This window comes from Poecile atricapillus, chromosome 14 (assembly GCF_030490865.1).
Source record: "Poecile atricapillus isolate bPoeAtr1 chromosome 14, bPoeAtr1.hap1, whole genome shotgun sequence".
Lineage (NCBI taxonomy): Eukaryota > Metazoa > Chordata > Aves > Passeriformes > Paridae > Poecile > Poecile atricapillus.
This window is the reverse complement of record NC_081262.1, coordinates 7,333,162-7,356,675: the sequence shown is the minus strand read 5'-3', so window position 1 is coordinate 7,356,675 and position 23,514 is coordinate 7,333,162. Positions and strand designations below refer to the sequence as shown.

At 36.9% G+C, this 23,514-nt stretch overlaps 1 long non-coding RNA gene across 1 annotated transcript; it reads left to right on the top strand.

Moving 5' to 3' along the window:
• Positions 1-921: 921 nt before the first annotated feature.
• LOC131584698 (uncharacterized) lies at positions 922-23,114 on the top strand. The gene is made up of 2 exons (XR_009278784.1): positions 922-2,503; positions 14,271-23,114. It is a non-coding gene; the product is annotated as an uncharacterized LOC131584698 (long non-coding RNA).
• Positions 23,115-23,514: the final 400 nt, after the last annotated feature.

The following is a 23,514-nucleotide window of genomic DNA, read 5'->3' as shown; positions in this document are numbered from 1 at the left end:
TGGGGGCCAGGGAATCCCAGGGCTGAGTTTGTACCACGGTCGTGTGAAATGAGTCCTCTCCATAATCCAGTTTCTGTCATTGCATAATTAAAAAAATAAAAATCCCTTACACTGTGCAGTGATATTGGTGAATGCAGAAAGTGAATCAAATTTATTTTAGCTTCATATTCTTTTGTTGTTGTTGTTGCTAAAACAGCCTCTTGCTGCCTTTTTAATTGAATTTTACTTGTGACAACCAGTATGACCAACAGAGGACAGCACATCCATTTCTTTTAAGGATTAAAAGATCCTGAGCTTGAAGCTGCCATTCACTTTTTCACTCAGGAAATGAGAGTGACAGGCAGAGAGGAGCAGTGTGCCATAAGTAAGCTAGCCAGATTAAAAAGGCCTTTTTGCAATTAACTAGAGCTGTTTTGAATTCCAGGAGATTACTTCAAGTAAATCTACTTCTAACCAGGCATTACTGCTAATGAAACACTGTGGGTGTACATCGGTAAAACCTGGGTCTGTATTTTGATGCAATTGTTTACTGAGCACTGCAGTAACAGCTCAAACACACTTCAGAGTCAAACCACACTCAGAAGTGTCAGGTGAACTCTGCTAATTCCCCTTCAAAACTGCAGACACACAAGGTGTCTGTAACCAAGTTTTGATTATATGTGAGTGTTCATAAAACACTGAAGTGAAGCCAACTCTGGTGTTTTTATTGCATTTGATTTGGGGGCAGAGAAGACTCTGCAAGTCATAATGAAATTCAGAGAACAAACCCAAGGATTTCATGTGGCTGAGGGGAATTTCATTAAGGAAATCCAATTAACCTGCAAGAGTTGCACACATTGAAATCTATTATCTTCCCCTAAAAGCTGGCTTCTTGGTTTTTATAGCAACCTTTGCTATTCCTGGATAAATAATGCTTTATTACAAATGTACTGACATCTTCATATAATTAACAGCATATAATACATCTTCATTCATCTCTGCTTTGCAAACATTCCATTCTGTTTCCTGTGAAATGTATCAAACAGTGTTTTTAAAGAATATATAAGTCAGGAAGGATTGGGTGTTAGACACTGGCACAAAGCAAACACAGGTTTAGGAGACACATGAAGAATAATGTGGCTCCTGACAGCATATGGGTCTGCATTTGTCGGTCAGGGCCTGATCCTGTGAATTGCTGAACTGAATTAATTAAGAACCTAAGATACCATTAAGTTCATGGGAACTGACAGTGCTCAGCAGTACTCAGTGTTGGAGCCCTTAAATAAAAGCCAACCTACAAATTCCGATTCATGCGAGTAACAATATTGCACACATCTACAGTGGGCACATGAATTATTCACATCAGTGTAGCATGAAAGATGCAAACGGCAAAGCCTGTTTAAAATAACACACAAACACTCAGTGTTTCTGTGATATGTGGGAGGGTTATCATTTGGCCCATTTTTCACTCATATGCATATTCCTTTTATTTGCTGTATGTATAAGTCTGATATGAGGATGTGGAGAAAATAAATACAGGAAATAGACATCTAATAAACATTAGTAGAAAATGAGGAAAGGAGGTTGCTCATTAGCATTCCTCCCATATGAAACTACTAGATTGTATCAGAGAAATGTGAGTTAAGTGTTTTACCGTTCTTTTTTTTTAACCATTATCTGATCAGAGAAGCATGAAAAGCACTTTATTGCCTTTTTTTTTATCCCTGTGCTAGGAGCCCTCTGCAGGAAGTGAAGCTGAATTTCACAAATCTTCCCTTTCTGACGTCTCCCGAATTTCTAGGAATACCCCTTCCCTGTTACTATATTTGGTGGTAGTTTCTAGGAAAAAAAATAATTTTCGGACGGTCTTGGACTCACCACACCTCCTGTCAGAGGACTGTGCGCCCCGGGTCTCCTGGCACGGCCCCCGCGGAGTTGAGAAGCTCACGGCTCGGGCTCACAACTCCCGGCGCAGACTGCACGTCTTTGTAGCACTGTTGGAGGAATGAGCATGGAGAAGGAGTGGGAAGGGGAGAGGTGTCTTTGTGGCAACAATGAGTGAATCTTCTCTAGTTTTTTTGTTGGTTTTTTTTTTTTTTTTTCCTGGCGGCTGCTCTTTTATTTTTTTTTCTCCCTGCACTTTTTTTTCTTTTTTTTTTTCCCCCCCTTTTTTCAAGGAAGAGGATCCTAATGAAAGAAAAAAAAAAACCTCTGGATTTTTTTTTTTCCCCCTCCGCTTCCCCCTCTACCCCTCCCCTTGATGTGGCCTCTTGTTTAGCTTGTGGCGTGACCGTGATGAAGAAATGTTTCAGGGCGCCTGGCAGGGTGATCTTTTTATGTAATGAGTCAGGATTTTGCCAACGGAAGGAGCCGGCTCGGAGCGAGGACCGGAGGGCTGTCTCCTTTCAAGAACGGGGACCTGCCCGGCGAGCGGCTCCCTGTGCTCGGGACCCCCGCTCGCTGCGGGCGCCGATCCATTCCCATTCCCGGCTGGCGGGGGCACCGCCGCGGGCACTGACAAGTGGTGAGTTGCGCTCTCCCTCCGCGCCCCGGCTCCGCGCAGCCCGCGGGGAGCGGCGCGGCCCCGCCGAGGCCGCAGGTGCGGCCGCCGCCCCGCGCCCCGTTCCGCGGGCGGCCGGGGCCGCGCCCTGCGCGGGAATGGGGCGGCTCCGCGGCGGGCGGGCCCCGGCGCGTGCGGGCACGGCCGCGGAAAGGCGCCCCGGGAGCGGCGGAGCCGCGGGGCCGCGCATGGCCGGGCGCGCGGCCCCGGGCAGCTCCCGGCGCGGCCCCGCGCCCACCTGCCGCAGGCCGCGCAGGGGGCGCGCCGGGCGGGGCGCCGGGCCCGCCGCGCCCCGCGGGGAAGGGGCGGTTCGCAGCCGTGCCGGCACCCTCGGGAGCTACAGGTGTCCGCTCCCCGCGGGGTCCGCTCCCCGCGGGATCCGCTCCCCACGGGGTCCGGCCGCCGGTCCCGTCCCGCCGCCTCCGCGTGGCTTCTGCGGCGACTTTGGCCAGGCACAAATAACTACAAATGCCCGTGCGGAGGGGTGCCGATACGCACCGTCTGATCAGCTCGTGTGAAAGCATAGCCGGAAAAATCTCCTAAATCATCACAGCCATAAATAAGTCAGTTAAAATGTATGGTCTGTAGAAAGAGGAATTATTTAAACATTTCTACTTAGCCAGAATTTCCATCAACTTCTCTGCCTTTTCCTTTCAGGATGTATTTGGTGATTATAAAGCATTTCAGCTAGGACAGCATTCTTCGGCTCTGCATTTTGATTATCAAGAGCAGAATGAATGTAAGAGTGGCTTTTCAAGGACAGTAATTATTTTAACGTAACTGACAGCATTAACCTACTTCAGCCACCCAAGTGTAAACTATAATGCTTTTAAACGTTGATTTTATTTAGAAGCTCTGTTTAAATTATAAAGTGAAGATTTAGAATATATGTAGTTTTTGTCCGTGAATTTCTACTTTTCCTCTCATCTTTGAAAGAAGATCTTACGAAACATAATATTTAGGGTAGTAAGACGATGTAGAGCTGAATACTTGATACTATCATTGTTAGTAATAAGAGACCTATTTTCAAGTAAAGTGAAAACAATTTCTAGTTTTTTGTACAAATAGCGAATTTAGAATAATGACAGACATTTCTCTATAATGTGTCCACTTTAGTCTGAAATACAGTGAAACAGATAATTAATAACTTGTTACATACTTTGAGAAGAAATCTTAATAGGTATTTTGAATGCTGGGTCTAGTAACTGTTACTCTGTGTCATTTTATAGACACTTAGAAAAGGTACTCCTTTCCTGCTTGATAAATAGATCTATAATATTAATATTATAGCTAAAATATTCATAAAACCAGTTAGTATCTGTTAGCAATTCCTGCTATCCAAAAAGTGAAGGAGGGTGTATTGCAATTGGGCTATAATGTTCTCTTTTGATTAATCTGAAAACTACCCACTCTAGAAGCAATGACTCGGTTGATTGGGCATATCTTACAAAGATATTTTACTTACAAATTGAATCTTGGAAGGCTGTGGTTCCAGAGTCGGGGTTTTGGGGGCGAGATGAGCTTATCTTTTATCCAACTGGCCCACAAAGTCCCGCTTTTGGTGGTCACTTTGTTCTGCAAAAGAAAACAGCACATTATGGCTCTTACATTGGACAGTAAACTTAGTAGTAAACTACTGCTGCAGGCTATTATACACCTTAAACAAATAATCATGTTCTAACTTTAATGTTGTCTTCAGCAATAAAACATGGATAGAAAATACAATAATTTTGAAAGTTAAACATAAAAGTTTTCTAACTGTTGGTGGTGTTTTTCTCTTAAAAAGCCAGCAAAAGCTGAAGAAAAAGTCACCTTTCAAAGGGTGGTACTGAAATACAGGTGAATTGGGAGAAAAGATGGTACCAAGAAAAGAGAGGCTTTCTAAACCTTGAAAAAATCTTTTAAACGCTGGTGGCATTTGTATTGTCGATCCCTGCCTCATTTTTTTTGTTGCTCACAATGTATTCAGTTATAATGTATCTCTTGAACAAGCTGCTGCTTTATGTGTGTCTGTGTGTGTCTACCTGTGTACAGTCTGTATCTGTGATTCAATTTAAAGACTGCTAATTTTTGAACTGGTAAAAGTTGTGGAATATATTATTGTGAGTAAGGCAGTGTAAACCTAAGCATGGTAGAGCTGTTTACGTTCACGTTATTATTTACATTTTGGTATCAATATACTAAAGAATTTAAGTATTATATTTACTTAAAAGTTACACAGCTGTACTTTCCTCATGGGATTCTTGAAATTTTTGAAAATGCTGGTAGAAGCACTGAACTTTCTCATGGTTCCAGATATACTGCACAGATATTTAACACTGATGAACACATGATACACAATGTAATTTATACAATGTTTCACATATACAGCATATTCACACAACATACATACAGGAATGTCCTCTCATTTGGTGTAAATGTGTCTGTCATAGTTTTGACATTTAATGCCAGCTAATCACCTGTGTAAGCTACACATAAACATCCAGACATTCACATTGTGGTCACATTGTCATTACAGTCCAGTTAATTTTAAGTGTTGACCTACACAGACTGAATCAATTTGAGTATTTCAAAAAGGCCTGGAAATTCAGCTGAAATGAGACTGACACACTGTTAAAGCAAAGTTGTTGGCATGTGATTTATCATATGACTAGATGCAGGATCTGTACATTTATGCAAATGAATATCAAGATGAATTATCAAGATTTTTCTATAGAATTCTCATATTTTACATTTTACAGCAATATAATTGCAACACAAGTGAAATAGGATGTATCCAAGCCTCAGTGCAACAAATTCCTCACTTGTTTAAGACTGAAATCTGATTTGGAGGAGCTTAGGCCAAAACTATGGTGGTAATATGCTTTTTAGCTACTATTTTCCATTAAATAATACTGTTCAGAAGCAGCATTTATAAAAGGTTAAATTTTAATAAGCCAATTAAGTTAAAAATTTAACTATAGAAATTTTTTTATTTTTGAATTTTACTAGAGTATATTAGTACTTAGTTTGTTAATACATTCCAGACCTGTCCAATCTTCCTAGCTGTCAGATTTGGATTGGTTTAATTCTTGTGGTGTCTTCTCTAGTATTCTGAGAATGCAAGAGCAGAGAATCAGACATGAGAAAGTGAATCAGTGTGAGGATCTTGCTTTAAGGGAAAAGAGAAACACTTATATCCAAACAGCAGCGAAGATCAGCCCTGCTCTGCTGAAATACCACAGTTGCTTCTCACCAACTGTTACTTTAAAGCTCTTAAATTAAAACATAATTCTGTAGAGCTACTTCCAGTAAGATGTGCTTTATGTATCACACTTTGTTAATCAGCTACTTTTAGATTATTTTTTAAAATAGATTCTATGTGGCTCTCTACTTAGGATATATAAAATTCACTTGCATTGCTTTTAGCATCAATAACCTAGCTATAGAATTAATACACTATTTAAATGATTAATGAGCAGTGTTAAAGAACACAGTTACGCTTCTGTAGGCCTTCCTCATACAATATTTTTTTCCCATCAATAAGCTTACAGAAAGAGCTCCTGTTTGTCTCTGGTGGGTAGTAGAACAGACAATTTGCTGCTGCTATAGATAGCATGCATATATTTTAAACTTTAAATGTATGTTCATTTTGTATGTGTTACTTAAATTAATGATGATTAGACAAAACAGTGATAGATTTCCTAAACATCTGTGTTATAAAAATTTGATCTCTTTCCCTTGCACTGGTTTTCCCACCAGGTTTGCGTGCAGCTTCGGGTGCTGGCCTCAGAGCTGAGAGTCCTGAAGTGCACTGTGTATCCAGAGCATTAATAATTAAATACCTGGGATCAGTCTGTCTTGCTATTTGATATGAAAAAAGAAATTTACAGAAGATAAAAAGTAGATGGTATGTTTGTAATAAAATTAATTTTTCTTTGGATAAAAATTGTCATTAATTATTGAAAAAATAATATTTGGAAATATCAACCTCAATTATTTATTGCATTTATCATTTATAAAGTTGAAAGTCCTACCTAGCTATCTTTCTATTTAGAATAAATTTAAAACTACATTTTTAGAATGACTTTTCTGCATTTTTAAGCAAACCTTTAAAAAAACCAGCTTACAAACACACTGAATCAGCAGAGGATTACCAAATGGCCTAATCTGTTTACTTTCGAAATTTTATTGAAAGCAGCGAAAAGATCAGGATTTCCACCAGAATCCTGGGGCATGGTTTGGATATTGGTCTGGGGCCTGCATTTTCTGAAGCAAGGCCTCAACCTTTGACACCTCCTGACTCTGTGTTGCAACAGAAAAGTTTTGTGACTCCCCTCTGATCCAGGCACAGGAGAAAGAAGTAACAGCCCCAAGTTTGGAAACTCACAACCTGGAACAACTGAAAATTTTCCCTTACTAAAGGCTACAGAATCAGTTGTCCTTTCCTAGAAAGCTATCCAGAGTTTTTCAAGGGCAAGAACACAGACATCTGAGCTCTGATTTTTAAACTGTGCCTTGTTCTTTGCTCCTTGTTGCAGTGTCACACACCAGCACTGCTTCCCTGTGGAAAACCTGGACCTCATGCCACAAGGAAAGCCTATGCAAACACAAACCAGTACATTCAGGCATATTTTCTAAGGACATCACTCAAAAGATCATTTTACCTGCCTTGGAAATTGTATTTAGAAGCCTATGAAGCAAAAACAAAACAAAGAAGTTGTGAATTCTTTTAAGTGGGTTTTTTAAATGGGTTTAAAAGATTAGGGGAAAAACACTGCTATCACCTGGAGCTGTGCCCATTGTGGAAGACGTGGTAGAAAAGTGGTTCAGACCACGTGGCTTGAGCCTATGAAGCTTCTGGTGAAATCAATGAATTTAAAACATCATTTGCCCAGTTCACAGTGCACATCAGTTAATAACTACACTAATCCCTTGCTGCAATGCCATATGCTGTTCTCAGTTAAACTGTGCAAACATGTAGGGAATTTGTAAAGGTGTAAGCATGGAAAAAAGGAATAAAGAATTAGGAGGTTTTGCCTGTTGTCAAAATGCCCAGATAGTTTTGGTTACAGGGTTTGGGGGCCAGGACGATAATTCTGTATCCAAGTGTGAATGGATAGGCCTTATTCAGCTTGGGAATTTTTTTTCAGGACCTTTCTTACAACACCTAGAGAGTAAATAAAGATAACACCAACAGAAATAAAACCCCACACACTACTGAGGTAACTGGCTTTGTGAGGTAGCTGATGGGACTACGTTAGCAGTTGGTTCCAGAAGGTTACCCCTGATCTCTGACTCTCTGTTGAATATAAGGCTCTTTAATGACCACATTTTTTAATATTGGAATCAAAATTCTCTACAGACAGGCTCCAGAGTTTTGGGGTTTTTTTTCCTGTTTGGAGCATACCTGCTCCTAGCTGAGCTCAGAAGCCAAAAATTTGAGTCCTATCTGATTTCCTAGTATGCCAAATACTTACATTGTTGATATATACGAAAAACTTTTAAACAAAACTATTTTGATCTTTTCAGTTAATACTGCTAATTTTAATTTAGCTGTTAATGGGGGACACAACAATTCAACAGTATAAAATAGCATTGGTGCATTTTTGCTATTTGAAGTATCTCAGCTTCAGTCAGTTCAAATCCTTTTACTGCAATCATGGCCTTCCTATACGAATCAATATAGAATAGTATCTAACACTATTTTTTTAAGTAAAGCTTTTCATTTGTAGCTCAGGACAAGAATTAAAACACACACCCACCCACCAAAAAAATATAAAATGTGTTGTGTCATCTACAACAAGGCATGGGTTGTATGACAAGGTGAGAAAAATAATTTCAGGGTGTTTCAGGACTGGCCACATGCATCAGGAAAAATAAGTGAATGCATTAATTGTACTGAAAGGACATTTCTAGTTGTTAGACATTGCTGCTGTTAAAAATTTCTGGTTTATTGTCAGCAAAATCTTGATTTTAGCTTTGATGATGCTGTTGTTTGTATTAAAGCTTTCTTTTGTAATGAAAGGCCTATTTCAAATTACACAAAGAACACACACACCTCTGTCAGTAGGTACCTGGATGCTGCTGTAAGTCAGAAGTACCTCTACTGAATTCCCTGGATCTACATCAATAAAAAATGCAAGTGAGATCATGTTAAAATTTCTGGAACCTGAGAAAAGAATTTAGTTAAAATTTCATATTTTAACATGAACAAATGGCAAATGTATTGCACAGGAAATATTATTAAATAATGTGAGGAATTGAACATTGCTTTTTTCCAACAATACTATGATATTTTATGCTTTGTGCTACAAGAATCTGTGAAGAATATGCCTGTTAGGTGCTATTCAGCGTGGATTATTTTAAAATAGTTGCTTTTTATTAGGCATGCCAATTGAATGGGCATAGCTTAAAGTTCAAATATGCTACCTGTTTTACTAAGGATATTTATAAATATGGATAATTCGGCTTACAAAATTTGGATTCCACTTTGTATTTCTATTATGACTGTTCCTTCTATATGTATGGAAATACTGTATGAATATACTGTATGTATGGAAAACTGCCCAGACAGTTCATTGGAAAATATTTTAAAATTCTTTAAAATGAAAGATGTTCTATAATTCTATTATGTATAATTTTCTTCTATAAACTAATGTTCATTCTGTCACTGAAGTATCCTTAAAAATGAGAAATGCAGGTCAACAGTTAATGATGAAAATCCTGGGAATTTGTTTTGTTTTGTTTTTCTGTTGGAGATCTGAAAGAAGAAAAATTGTGTTGAGTTGTCTGGGCTTCATACAAAATGTTTTTCACTTCCCGATAATAGTATTTCTAAGGTAGCTGTCTCAAAATCCACTTTATTGCATGGATAGAAACATTTTATACATCCAGAGCTAATTGAATTAGAGGATCCTTGAAAAACTACTATTTTCCTATCCAGTGGATTAACAGAAAATGATGAAATCCTGATGTATTATTGGAAAGTTGTTCTAACTGAAAAATATTTTCTTTATAGTTTCATTCTTGATGTTCCACAGCATTCACCACTTCCTGCATGGCTTTTCACCGCAGGGAAAATGAGGGACTTTTGGGGGCAGATGTGTTTCCATTACACTATCATAATGCCCCTAAAAATCCTTATTGCTCTTGCAGTATTCTTCCGTATTGCTGGGCCTGGGTGAGAACTTCTTGAAGACCTATCTTATAAATACAGCTTTTCTCTAAAAACATTTTAAAAACACCACTGAGTTTTACTTTGTTTGTCTTATATTATTTTTAGTTGTGTTTACTGTTGCTTAAAATATAAATGGCAAGATACGCAACCACCTGTTGGTAAATAAATGTCATAAGTCATAAATCCAAGGGACATGCTGATAACTGCATGGGATTATGAAGAGGGATCTGTTTTGGCTTAAGAATGAGAGCTTCATTTTTTTGGTACAACTAACTTGTTTTTCACATAAGAATTTAGCATTTATGTCTCTGAAAATATGACAGATGTTTTGCAAACTAACTTGAATGACTGATGTAAGTGAGCCTCACTTAGAATTTTTACTGCTTCTGGAAACACTCATCAGGCCGTTTATCAAATGCATAAATCTGTCCAGTACATTTATTTAAATTAAATGCACCAAAATATTCAAATCATGTTTTTATACAGTCTCACAATAAAATTATGATTAAACCTGAAGAAGACATTGTGGGTTGTCAGGTATTCTATGCTTACTCAACTCAAAAGCTCTTTGTGTGGCCGTACCTCTTGCTGAGGCTTCTGAGGAAGGCACAATCCATTGGGAATGCAGTCATGCTCTCTGGCTCCTCCCATGAAGGGAGAGATGGCCAGGGTTCTCCCAGGAACAGCTTACTTCTGCTAGGTCAGTCTTCCAGTTCTGGAAGGAGGGCAGAACATACACATGTAAACATGGTTTGTTGTCTGGTCTTGCAGAGCAATACATCATCAGTTTGATATGCACAGTGCTGGTAACATTTATTTCAGTAGCTGAGTGTGGGGCACACACAGTACTGTCACTGCTTTGTGTTAAATGTACTCTTGACTTTACTGAATCGCTTAACAGAAATTATAGATAGTGTGGCATGGTCCCTCTGACAGTGCTAATATCTGTAAATGCCCTTCAAAATATTTGGTGACATAGGAAAGAAACTAACTGGGTGGATTCACCAGACCACTTTAATATAGAAGTTTAATCTCCAGGGAGATGCTCTTCTTCATTCTGCTGTAGGAATGTGTCTCATTTTTCACGCCGCAAAATCTTACAGGTCAAGTCACGTACAGGTCACAAAGCAGGCTTGCTGATATGACTGAGGCTCAGAACTGCTGCTGCCCAGAGAAATACTACAGTAACAAGAAAATTCCTTTCTAGAAGGACAGACTGAGCAGTGTTGAACAATTTTATATTCACAGGTCAAAATACACTGGAATATGTCCTTCAACATAAAACACTGCAAGATGCAACAGCATTTCAAATTAATGCATAGAAAGAGAATAGAAAACACAGTCATTACATTAATTTGAAATTTTCATATCAATATCTCAGTGATCCTGTTTGGACTACTGATCACAAGACGATCCCTAGTACCTTCTGACATAAATGGAAAGTATAACACAGACTGTCTTGAGGCTTATCCAGCCTTTATAATTACAGTTATTTACAAGGTATGAAACTAATTGAACTATTAATAGAAGTCATAGAAGTTTTTTGTATGCTTTTACTCTAAACATGCCAAGGTGTATGTTCAGCATTCTGTTTATTTCCAAGTGACACTCCTAGGTAAAGACTCTGCATCTAATGGAAAATGTTTTTTAAAACAAGCACATAACAGCAAATATTCTGTGGAATTCTACAGTATTAAGGACCAATGAAGGGATCACTGCCTGAGCTACAAATTCTATCACCTTTACACAGAAGACTTATTATGAACAGAGTGATTTTTCTAAAAGTTTTTTGGAGGCTATGCTAGTCACAATCCTATGTAAAGAATACTGTAATAGATTTGAGCATTAAAACTGAACTAATTTTCTATTTTTCCTATGTTGCCATCTTATCTTACATATAATCTTTCAAGGATATCCAAATTTTTTCCCTAGCATATGCAATCATTCATATAATTTCTTGCATGAATAACTTGTTGATTGAACAGCTGACTATTGCATATATACCTATTTATATACACATAGGTTGTCGGAAAAGTTACATTCTTTCTGAATGTGTGCCCTGTAAATTTGTAAAAATATATTATCGTATGACACTACTTTCAAGAGAAATATATGCTTAAAGCAAGCAATCCTGACATTAAATTCAAGAATAGGATCAAAACAAGTAACATGATATTCCAGTCCCTTTTACATTTAATAGGAATCACCTGGCATATAATTGTCATTTTGTTTTATACATTTTTATCATTGAAGAATAAGCATTAGAAAATGAGAGTCAAGCACATGGTTTGAGATGTGTACTTAAACTTCTGAATTCAAATACTTGCTTAAAATTGTTTATTTTAAGTATTTAAATCATTTTGGTATGAAATCATATGTCACAAAAATCTTTGGATCCAATATAGCCTCAAAGGAAGCACTGCAAAACTCATCTGTAAAATTGTCCACTGCAGCTAATAGCACATTGGGAATAGGCTGTGAGTAGGTTTCAGTATCAAACATTTTGTAAAAGATAATATTTTTCTCTGTTTGGTTTCTTAAATATTAGCAAAGCACAGATTTCTATTATCCTCTTCTTAGGGATTTTGATTTCTTTAAATTACAGGGCCAAGAGACATCAACAGGAACAAACAAATTACTCTAAAACTTAGAACAGTAGCAAGTAGGTAATTTTTCAAGTAGAATTTCCACAGTGGAAAAGATATTAGGTATTTGCTATGTGCCAAGAAATGAGTAATATGAGAATATTTGATTCTTTTACAAAATGGAAGAGCATTAACAGCATTTTAGTTTTTTATTATATATAAAATTCTTTATTACCAACAGTCTCATAATAGATAAACAAAAATAGAAGAAAGGATGTGCAGTTATTAAATAGGCTGAATAAGAGACACTCATTTATGTATTGAGTAAGCCCGTTTCTATCTCAAGTTTTGAACACTACCTCAGCTGTATGTACACTATTTAAAACGTGATCCAGAGTACAGAACTTGGCTGATCCATTTTAACAGTGTTTATTTATTTATTTGCTATGTTATTTCACTTCCAGTTTGTTACTGAACTAAGAGAGTGTCCGTTCCACTCCAGCCCATTCTGAGGGGTCCCTGTGCAGCTCCTGTGCTGTCACCTGTGGGGAGGTGACTCTGAGCACAGGCAGCAGCTCCAGGCTGTGGCACAAGGAGGCTGCTCAGGAAAGCTCAGATAAAGCCACCTAATTCCACACTGGGCTAGAGAAAAAGGTGGGATGATGATTAATTTATTCAGTAGTTAGACTTAACAGGTGAGATTACCCAATAAATAATTGACTGAGAAACTGGAATTCTTAACCAAAATTACTTTTTTGTTGACAAATGGGGCTTGGGTTATTTTTTTTTAAGGAAAAGCCACTTCAAAATTTTCTGTACTTTTCCAATGACAGACTGTGTTTTGTATATTCCTTTAAAAACAAAATCTACAGCCTTGCTATGACTGCCGTCTGAGGCTTTTGGAGATCTCAATTGTGAGAACAGTGCAAGCACCAAACAAGATTGCAGCAGGTTAATTTTGATTTAGAGGAAGCAATAAGATATTCCTATATGAATCCAGGGAATCTGTGCTAGTCGTTTTTGGAGTGCTGAACTAATCCATAACGAAATTATCCCATGACTTGCAGTTGGCAATATGGAGAACTGAGTGAGCCCACAAGGTCCCCAGACTGTAGTCTGGATCAAACATTGACTTTGAGATAAAATCTGGGCTTGTACTAGATTTAGTATTTTGATAATACATATAAAATTATCTTATCTTACAGATTTATTCTAACTTGTACCAGAATGTCACAATTTTATTAAGACTCTGTGTGTGTCTAAAACCAAAAAGGGAACAAATCCCTTCTTAGAACATATCTGAAATGAAAACTGTAGAGTTCTGGTTCCAGTCTGGGCATCAGGAGGTGCATGTTGCAGCAGGAGGTTCTGGATTCAAGGTCTAGTCCCTGATTTTCCCTCTGGCCAGTGACAGGGAGGTGCCAGATGCCCTGACCAGGTGAGGCCACCGGTGCATATGCCTGCACTTCACCTGTCAGAGGGAGCAATACAGCTGCCACCTGATTCCAGAATGTGTTTTGATCTGGAATAGTCAGCTCTGGCCTTAAACACTGTATCTTTCTGTACCAGCTCCAGTCCTATCTCCTCCTTTCCAGATTATCCAGTTAATAAACAGAAAGTTCCAAGAAGTCAAAAAACCCACCCAAAACCAGAGGTAACTCCTCCTGTCAGGAAGTAAAGATGGAGCTGCAGCTGCAATTTCCTGATAACACCCCTTGCAAACCCAGAGAGGGTTGTGTGAGTGGAAAAATGACAGCAATTAGGCAGCTCAAGCCTCTGGATTTTCGTTTAAAGCAGGACCTGGCCGTGCCTAGCGTGCAGGCAGTGTCCCATAGGCCACCTCTGCTGGGCTGTCACAGCACAGGATGGACCTGGGGGACCGCAGGCCCTCCTGCAGGGCTGCCCTGTGCCTCTGTCCTTCGCTCAGCAAGCACAGCACACTGCACTTTGTTATTGCTAGTTTATGGTTTCACTGACTTTTTCTCAGGTGTCACCCACAAGATAGCAAGAGATGGTGAACTGCTGGATCTTGAGTTTCATCTCATCCGACTCCCAAAGAGAATTTCCTTCATCACTGTCAATAATGGAACTGAAAAACTGCCCACAACTCTGTTGACAAACAAAACAGTCATTCTTTAATGACACAGTTTTAACTGATTTCATTGGAAGCTAATATGAGCAGAGAATTATTTTTTATATATACCCTTGAACAGCAAATCCACAGAGTGTATTACAATTCCTGTAATAGCAAGTTTATCTCATTGCACAAAAAAATTTTAACTTTTCTAATGAAGCACGATATTGGGTGGTATTGACATTATTACATATTTTCATCTTTTTATGGAGAGCAGAAAAACGTGTTTTCCTATTCTGCCTACAGAACACTTGAAAATAACTAAATATTTTATGCTAAGGCACCAGCCTATGTCAGTATTAGATCAGAAACATGGAGTTTTAAACATATTTGGGAGATGGGGACTTAGTTTCTGTTCTGTATGATGATTCTGCATCTCCCAGTCCTGATGTATGTGTTTAACCCTTGGGTATTAAAAGGTTGGAAAGAACAAATCATAAATTAAAGGTGCTGTACCTGATTTTGAAATATTTTTTAGGCTGTAAATAATTATTGCCAATCTTTAGCATCAGGAATACAGAAAAATTTGGACTGAGAAAAGGCATGGGAACAAAGAAAATAGAAGAGTAAAGCAAAGTTTCTAGACTTCAGGCCACTTGCCAGCTACTTCTTACATCAACTTTCAGTTCTGCTGCTTGCTTTGACTGTAGCAAAAAGATAAACATTTTCTTGTTGCAAGTTAACAAACACTGCCATGCGTGACAAGTTGATAAGGGGTATTACGAGTTGTATCAGGAGTTTATTAGTTATTTGAGCAAGAGATAAACATGGTAGAAAGTTCTGATGTGCTGCTGAAAAATTAAAAATAACTAGTCAATGCCAAAAACAGTTCAGCTGAAAAAAAGGTTTCTATTCTTAGTGACTAGAGCTTTCATTGCTATAGACAATTTTTCCTTCTGTTTGTAGTAAATTCCTCAATGTGTCTGCCTCCCTTGCAAATTTACACCACTGCTCTGAGTCTGTATTTTCAGGTGGTACAGATATAGCAGTCTGAATTCTACACTCAGAAGGAACTCAAAGTCATGGCACAACAGGCAGAATTTGGTTTAGTGATTTAGTCACTTCTGTTTGGTGTATTTTGACATTAACTGTAGATGTTGAGATCTTGTCTCCATGTTTTTGTCTGTTGTAGTTATTGAAAACTAAATACAATGTATTTAAGTATCCTTTGATTTAGAATTTGCTTAATTAAATTTTTGCCTCATTATTTTTCTACATGCCTTACAACAAACTGATAGCGTTTGACTCTTGATATGTTCACCAAATTTTTATTTGAACTAAGATCTGCCAAAACAAATATTAAAAATCCTGCCATACATCCCAAATGTCACTTTTAGTTTCCTTTTTGTAAGGCAATGCAGTATAATATAAACAAGGAAAAACAAAGAGATAACACAGTGATGTAGGATCAGAGTTTACTGGCAAAACCTGGATGTGTGTATATTAACCACAGATGATAAAAACATAAGCAAAAAGGTTTTCCTAGATTGCAGGAAGAGACCTATATCCTACACTGAAATGACTTTTTTGTATCTTTTATTTTATTGAAAACTTATTTTAGAAAATTTTTTGGGGTTTTTTTTCCCCTTATTAAAGTAACTGTACTATTCTATAGTCCCTTTCCCCCACTAAGACAGACTTTAAGGCACCGTTGATATTTGTGGTATGCCAGTTTTTATGGTTCTAGAGAAATAATAATAACACATTTAGGAGAAAATTCTGACATTTTGTCTGGCAAATGTTGTTACACTTTGTCAAAGGCATAAGAACTTATTTTAATATCCTGTCTCACAATATGGGGTAAAAAGGACAAGAAAATTAGAAGATCAAATGTACACTTTAGCAAGATTTGATCAGTGACCAGTCAGGTAATATTTTCAGTTATTTGCAAGACTTCAATGATTCCCAGATGCCTGAAGTAGGGCAAGGGTAAGGACTAGCAACTTCTGGATTTGCTGGTTGCCTGGCACTGTGGAATGTAGGTACCTTTGCCCATTGTACAAGAACAGTGTCCTTTGCCTCGGCTTCCCACTGGGAGCTCACGACTGAATACACTGACAGTCTTTCAGGACTTCCTTCCTCCTTCACTGAGGGCACAGTCACGGGAGATGCCTGTGCAGGATGTTTATGGAAAAGAATAAAAAGTTTTACAGCAACTGAATGCTCATGAGAGAGTGTCACACATGTGGATATTTGGTGAAAGTAAACACTCCTGTCTGTTTTGAAAGAAAAAGAGCAAGGGCTTTTCTTCCTCTATTCTTAGACATTGAATTGCATTCTGCTACAAGGCAGAAATTATTTATGTGCAGATGCTTGGCTTCCTTGAAAATATAAAGTTTTCTTGGTAGCATATTTATCCATCATATTAATATTAGTCAACTAGGGGTTACTATTTTTGAAATTGAACTACTCTGAGGCTAATAGCACAGAAGTATTGCTATTGGCATGTTAGATATTTTCAATTTACTAAACAAGTTCAATATTTTAATAAATTATTTATCACTCAGTTACTTATGAAGTTCACAAATTTAGTTGCTTATTCTGGCTTCTTATGATTCTCCAGTCTAGAATTTTAAAACTTAGACAACAGACTAGACAGTGACATGTACATGTAAATTCAGGTGTGGGATATGGCCTTCATAAAACAGGACACTAAAATTTGAGGTCTTTTGATACAGGAGACTGTTCCACTATTAAGCAACTGGTGCTAAAAGCAGGTCTAAGATTCAGAATGTGAGGAGTCTTGGAAGATGGTCTATAAGATGTACATTTCAAGTCTTTTGTGAAGTTAAAAGCTTCTTGCAGTGCAATGAAATTCCTCCGAAGTGTGTGGTATTTAGCAGCAGCAGACCTTTGTGTTGTGACAATCAGCAGATCTCTGTTTTGTCAAAGTCTATATTGTGATAATCTCCAAGTAACACATCTTACAAAACTACTGTACCTTGACTGTGGCATGAAGCAAGTAAGCAAGGATACCAATGGATTCTTATGGGAATTTATGCAGGCCTGTGCCATAAATAGCAACCTGTGGGAATGCAGGAACAAGAAGAAATGTCCCAGAGGAGCTGACTGGCTGCCTACAGGAGCACTACACTGCTTAAAGAATCGACTGTCCTCCAACTTCACACCAACAACTCAGCTGAGGGTATTTCCTAATAGATCACATATGGAAAACACAGAAAACAGACAGATAGCATTTGGGTTCTGAGGTTTAAGAATATTTTGCTTGGTCTGTACTGTAAGGAGCTAATAAAATGAAGATAAAATGGAAGAGAATATTATTTGATAACATTTGTCTTATATTGAGTCTGCCAGATTTAATGTTTAGGGTAGAATAAAGCTCATATATCATGAAAGATCACTTATCTAGTACTTTAGACTCATTTTCCTGCCTAAAGCAGATTTTTTTTTTTTTTTTACTTTTTAAATTGGGTTCTATTAGGTTAGTAGGGTCTCACACATCATTGCAAAAGTAATCTACAAAGGCACTTCAAGGACTCCTTCATTTAAAACAATAGGCCAGCAGTATGTTTTTGTGGGTTTTGGATTATTTTTTGAGGATGCATACTGGGAGCAGGCCCTGATTCTGAAACTCCTCATTTCAGAATGGGTTGGAGGGAATTCTGTTTATTTGGAGGTGGAGAAACTGTTCTGAAGTAATGGCTCTGAGGTGGTGCAGCAGGAGCACTGCACAGGAATTCATCCCATCTGGTGTTTATCTTTGCTCAGATAATGCACCTAATCTGCTCTTACATCATGTATTCCAGCCGTGATTAGAATTACATAGAGTTCCTTCTGAATTTTAAAAATAATATAGTATGAATTAAGAAACCTCACAGATTATTATGAAACAGACATGAATCTTGCAATATATAAATTGCAAGAAATAAATAGCACCTTTGATGCAAAGGTGCTACTTAGTTGTACTTGTAGGCTTACCTTGTACAAATATCATTTGATCCTCTACATTCAAAACTGTACATTTCCATATTTAAATTGTTTTAATAAGACACGTGTTAGTTAGGCATTGCTAAACACATATTATGTTCTTGAGTAATAATTCAGTCTTTATTACTGCAGTAAAAAAGCTCCATGCCACAAGAATTGGGTAGCAAAGAGGATCTTCCCAAATCCATACAACCCAAGTAGTGTCAGAATCATTCTTCTAAGTATGTGCTGCTCCAGTATGTGGTTTTTAATCATTAAAAAGTGCAGTCTTTTGTAACTTGAAGATAAGGACTTTAATGAGAATTTTTGTGAATGTATTACTTTCCTGTTATAATACTTGGAACGCTTTGTTAATCCTATGTGCCCTAAATCAGGACCTCCTAGTAAAGCAGCAAATGGAATGTAAAGATGAATGGAACTGAAAGAACGTCCTCTTCTATGGAAAAAAATACTACAGAGCTGAATGGTAAGTTCTTTACAAAGGCATATAAACTGAGGAGAGTATCAGAAAGAACTCCTACAGAGCATGACTAGTTTAGTTATTAGTGAAGTAACATATTAAAAAAAATCAAAAATCTTTATCAAGTGATTTTTGATTATATGGAAGTACATTATCTGTACTATAAATTAAATATCTATTTCTACTTAATTTTTAGATTTACAGCCATATAGATTGTTAGCCAAGGTCTAAATGTAAGTGATTAAAATAATGAGCAAACATTTCAGAATGCAGGTAATGTATTGTACGTGGTTCTATCTCATGGCAACAAATTATCACTTAAGGACCAAGACCTAACCAGTACCTATTCAGTTATATATAGCTATATATACACATTTCTGGTTTGCTTTAGTAGATGCAAAGGAAATACTACCCCTTTTCTATGAAACCCGCATTTTAATGTTTTTAGGGTGACTTAAAAGCTTAACGCCCCTAAAGACCATGTCTGGTTTTGTAGGTAAGTTCAGATTCAGAGTTGAATCTTTCAAAACTCAGCAAATTCCTCTTTGAATCCTACCTACCTTAGATGCTTATAATGTGAGAGTATAAATAACTATTTGACAGTACCATTACTCTTCACTGATAAACAGTCCTCTTGTTTATCATGATCCCTAGATTTTAGACACCCATAGTAAGGAAGGATTATTTATCCTTAAAGTCACTACGTTCCTTAGAGGATTAAAAAATGAAAAGTCAGCACATCATTTTTCTTACATACAAGATCAGAAGAAATCCTGAAAAAAGGGAGTATTCTAATATTGTCTCATTGTGGCTGCTTATTCTATTTATGACACCACTTTATAAAGTGCACAAATCTATTCCTGCAACCTACAGATACTCTGAATGACAAAATAAAATTGAGCATGAATATAGAAAACATCATGTATTTATCATGCAGAAATAATTTCCACCTATAAACACATTCTAAATTGAACTAGACAAGGCTAATATCACATAAAAAATAAAGCAACTAGACATTTAACTCACAGGAAGTAACATGATCAAAGATAAAGTCTAAATGACAGAACAGTCAGTAATTGTCTCTGTAAAATTACTGTCAGTAAGATTTTTATGTCATTATTATCATATTGGTAAAACTTTCACAGTATAAAAGTATACATTAAACATTGTGTTGTAAAAATCCCTGTGGTATTAGTCAAAAAACCCAGCAGAAACAGGCGTCTCTATTACCTGACATCTCTAAAAGTCTTTGAAATCAGAAACTGATCTGCACAGCCATAAGTTTAGCATGCCTGTAAGTAAGTAGACTTGTAAGACCATTTTGCTTCTAATGAAATACAACAAAGTATTCTTTTGACAGAACATTCTGTTCTGAGTCTCTATTTCTATATTTCACCCTAAAAATCACTTTTATAAATTGCAAGTGTCACATAGATCAGTGTGAATTAAAAAACAAATCTCAATTTATGAAAAGAGTCTTGATTTGAATAAGCCGTTTTGCTTTTAAATCAACTGGAAACCCAAACCAAATTCCCTTTAACACCTTCAGTGTGTCTAAACTGATTTTGGTTTCATTTCAACAAAGCAAATAGTACTGGTGATAGGCAATAACATGAAACTGGAGAGATTTTGGCCATGATTCTTGCAGAATCTGGAGAATTAGTAAGTCTGAAGTATGTGAAAGCAGTACAACAGTGAAGGATTTATCCATGCTAACCTTTTCATGCCTAATCATTTACCAAAGTGAAAAGGTTTTGCTGTATTCATAAAACTAAAATCCCAATTCGTACAACTGTGCTGAACAGGAAGGGTTCCTCTCTTATTAAATGCAGAGTGATTAAATATTGGAGACTGTAAATGCTGGTTGATAAAAATGGCTGGTGCCTGTCCCAGAGGAGGCTCTCTCTGGAACACAGACTGATAGCTGGATTAACACGCTGAATAAATAAGGATGATGACCTTCTAGATATTACTACTGGCAGGTTTTTTTGTACTCATTCCTCTGGAATACTCCTATTGGTTTAGGAGGAAAGGACACAACAAATTAACCATAAATCCTATGCTTAATTCCACATTTAAACTGGCTCCTCTGCTGCAGCAGGAGTTGCCACTGTAATGAGAAATTGTGTGTGTGAGAGCAGCATCCCACAGCTGTGTATCTGTACTTCATACCAAACACTGCCTGGGCTGGCCTGTGATCTCAGGCAAGAAGGAGATCGCTTGACTTTCTTATAAAAAGGCATGTTGCCTGATAACTGGAAAATTATTTTTGCATTATTTCAGTAGTTGGACCAAATAAAAAGCTGTTGTGATGTAATCCCAGAGACGCATCTCAGGTACTTGCTTTGCGCTGCAGAGCACTGTCAAATGACTAGGATAATCCAGAAATCATCTAGGAAAACTCCATTTTGTCCTTAAAACTTATGTTCAGAAGTATTGCTTGTGATTTATTGTGGTGTTATTTCACACTTTACACAACAAATAACTGATTCCATATTTCAATTATACAAATATACATTTTTGTTCAATATTTACACTCTTCATACACACCCATTATTAATGTAACTCTTACTCGCTATCTTAGAATGGCTTTATACCTGTAGCATAAAGTTTATCCATAAGCAAATGATAGAATGAATAATGTAAAAAGCACATTTTCAGTTCAGCCACCTTAAACAATCACCTACATGAATCACTAGGGGTTAGTGACAGAGAACAATGTAGTACAGTTTGCTGTAAGGTCTTTTAATTCTTGGATTTAAGTTTTCTGGCAAAATGTTCCCTAGCTTGAATTAACTGTGATAACCACTTATTCACCAAAACAAAGAAGTATACATTATACATACACAATTCCATCAGAATTCCTCAAGTCTTTACCAGCATGGACAAACTGCAATGGAAAAACTTTAAAGGATTTACTGGAAAAGGCAGGCTCCGTTGTTAGCCTAAGAGTCTGTCCTAAAATGAAATAGTTTAGTTGAAATACATAGGACAAGCCTTCATGGTGCTCTCCACACTCAGCTTGACTGCAGCCAATACTATTAATCCTCTAATGTCATAAATACTGTAGGAAAGACATGCTAATAAAAAAGACAGCACTGACGCCATTTATCATGTATAGGAATATATAAATACTGCAGAAATCTCTCCCACTTTTACAAGAAAATTAACTTTACAACAGTTTTCTGAGAGAACTGACTATAATTTCACTGCAAAAATATTTATACTCTGAAAATAAAAATATTTTTAAATAACCACATGGCTTTAGTTATCATTGTTATATCTATGTCAGCTTTTAATGAAAGACTTATGGATGTGTTATTAATGTTCCTGCTATCTGTTGTGGGAAGGTTTGATTTAGTATTGAAATATGCTCCATTTGAAAATTGCATTTCAGCCTAATTGTCAGAGCTCTATAAACCTGGATTGGTTTGATATCTAAAATGGCTTATAGCAGGGAAAAATGGGGATCTCCTAATTAAGGCAAGCTACAATGTGATTATTCAAATCAACTACTGTTAACAAAAATTCCCAAGTTACTTATAGTTAGAAAAGATTTACAAAATAGCTGTTCTCTGATACAAGCCTGCTCCAGAGCTCTCTGTAGGGAACCCCAATCTGTTTGTGGAATTTAAGGGAACTGGTGGAATTTACAGTCTATACATCACATTCCTAAAATGTTGATAAAGACTGAGTTTCAGTTACTTACATCAAATTTTTAAAGGTTGTCAAAATAAATTCTGCAAAGTAAAACTCAGCAAAATGCAGCATTGGTTTTACAATAATCTCTATTTTCCAGGTATTTGTAAAACTGCTCAACCCATTTCCAATTATGAAGAAATGCTTTATAATTTTGAGTTATGGATAGTGGCAATACTCATAAAGAAGCAGACAATAAGTATAGTAATGGTTTTGGTTCTAAATCTAAATCCTAAACCTGTATAACATTGTAGAAGTAGTTTTTATTTATGATATATAAATGCGTTATTCTTCCTTGTGCAAGCTGTGCTTTTGCAAGAAGCCCTGTAATCTTCATTGAACACAATTCAGTGATGGAACTCCACAGAGGAACAGGACTGCCTGGATACAATGCCATGCAGAACTGAGGAGTTTTTATTCTTTTTATTCAACAGAAAATAAATAAAAGTATATTTTGCTATTGTTTTACAATGCTTATGGGAAAATTAAAATATATAAATTTTGTCATAATCCTCATTTTGCTTATTCTTTTCTTATGGGAAAAATATTCTATTATTTTATTTATTTGAATAAAAAGTTATTTAAAGCTGTGTTGAAATGTGAGGCAATTCATGTCCATACAAGTGTCAGGATTGTGTATATTCTGTATATTTAGAAATTCACAATGAATATAACTTTGGAATAAAACATGAATGAAATACCTTTTCTAATACAACCTGTACAGATTTTTGAAAGATTATAAAACCTTCTAGGGGCCACTTTGGTCAGGTGCAGCCACCTTCTTGCACATACACTGATTATAGGAATAGATGCTAGTAAATAAAACATCTCTAGCTAATAGTACCAAAGATACAATTTATAATAATAATAATGGAATTTGTTGTATGTACTGCTATGGATTATATTTTTCATTGTATGACTTTTTTATTTCAACCACAATTCAACAGGATGACAAAGGAAGGTGTGAATACATGTAAATATGAGATGTGA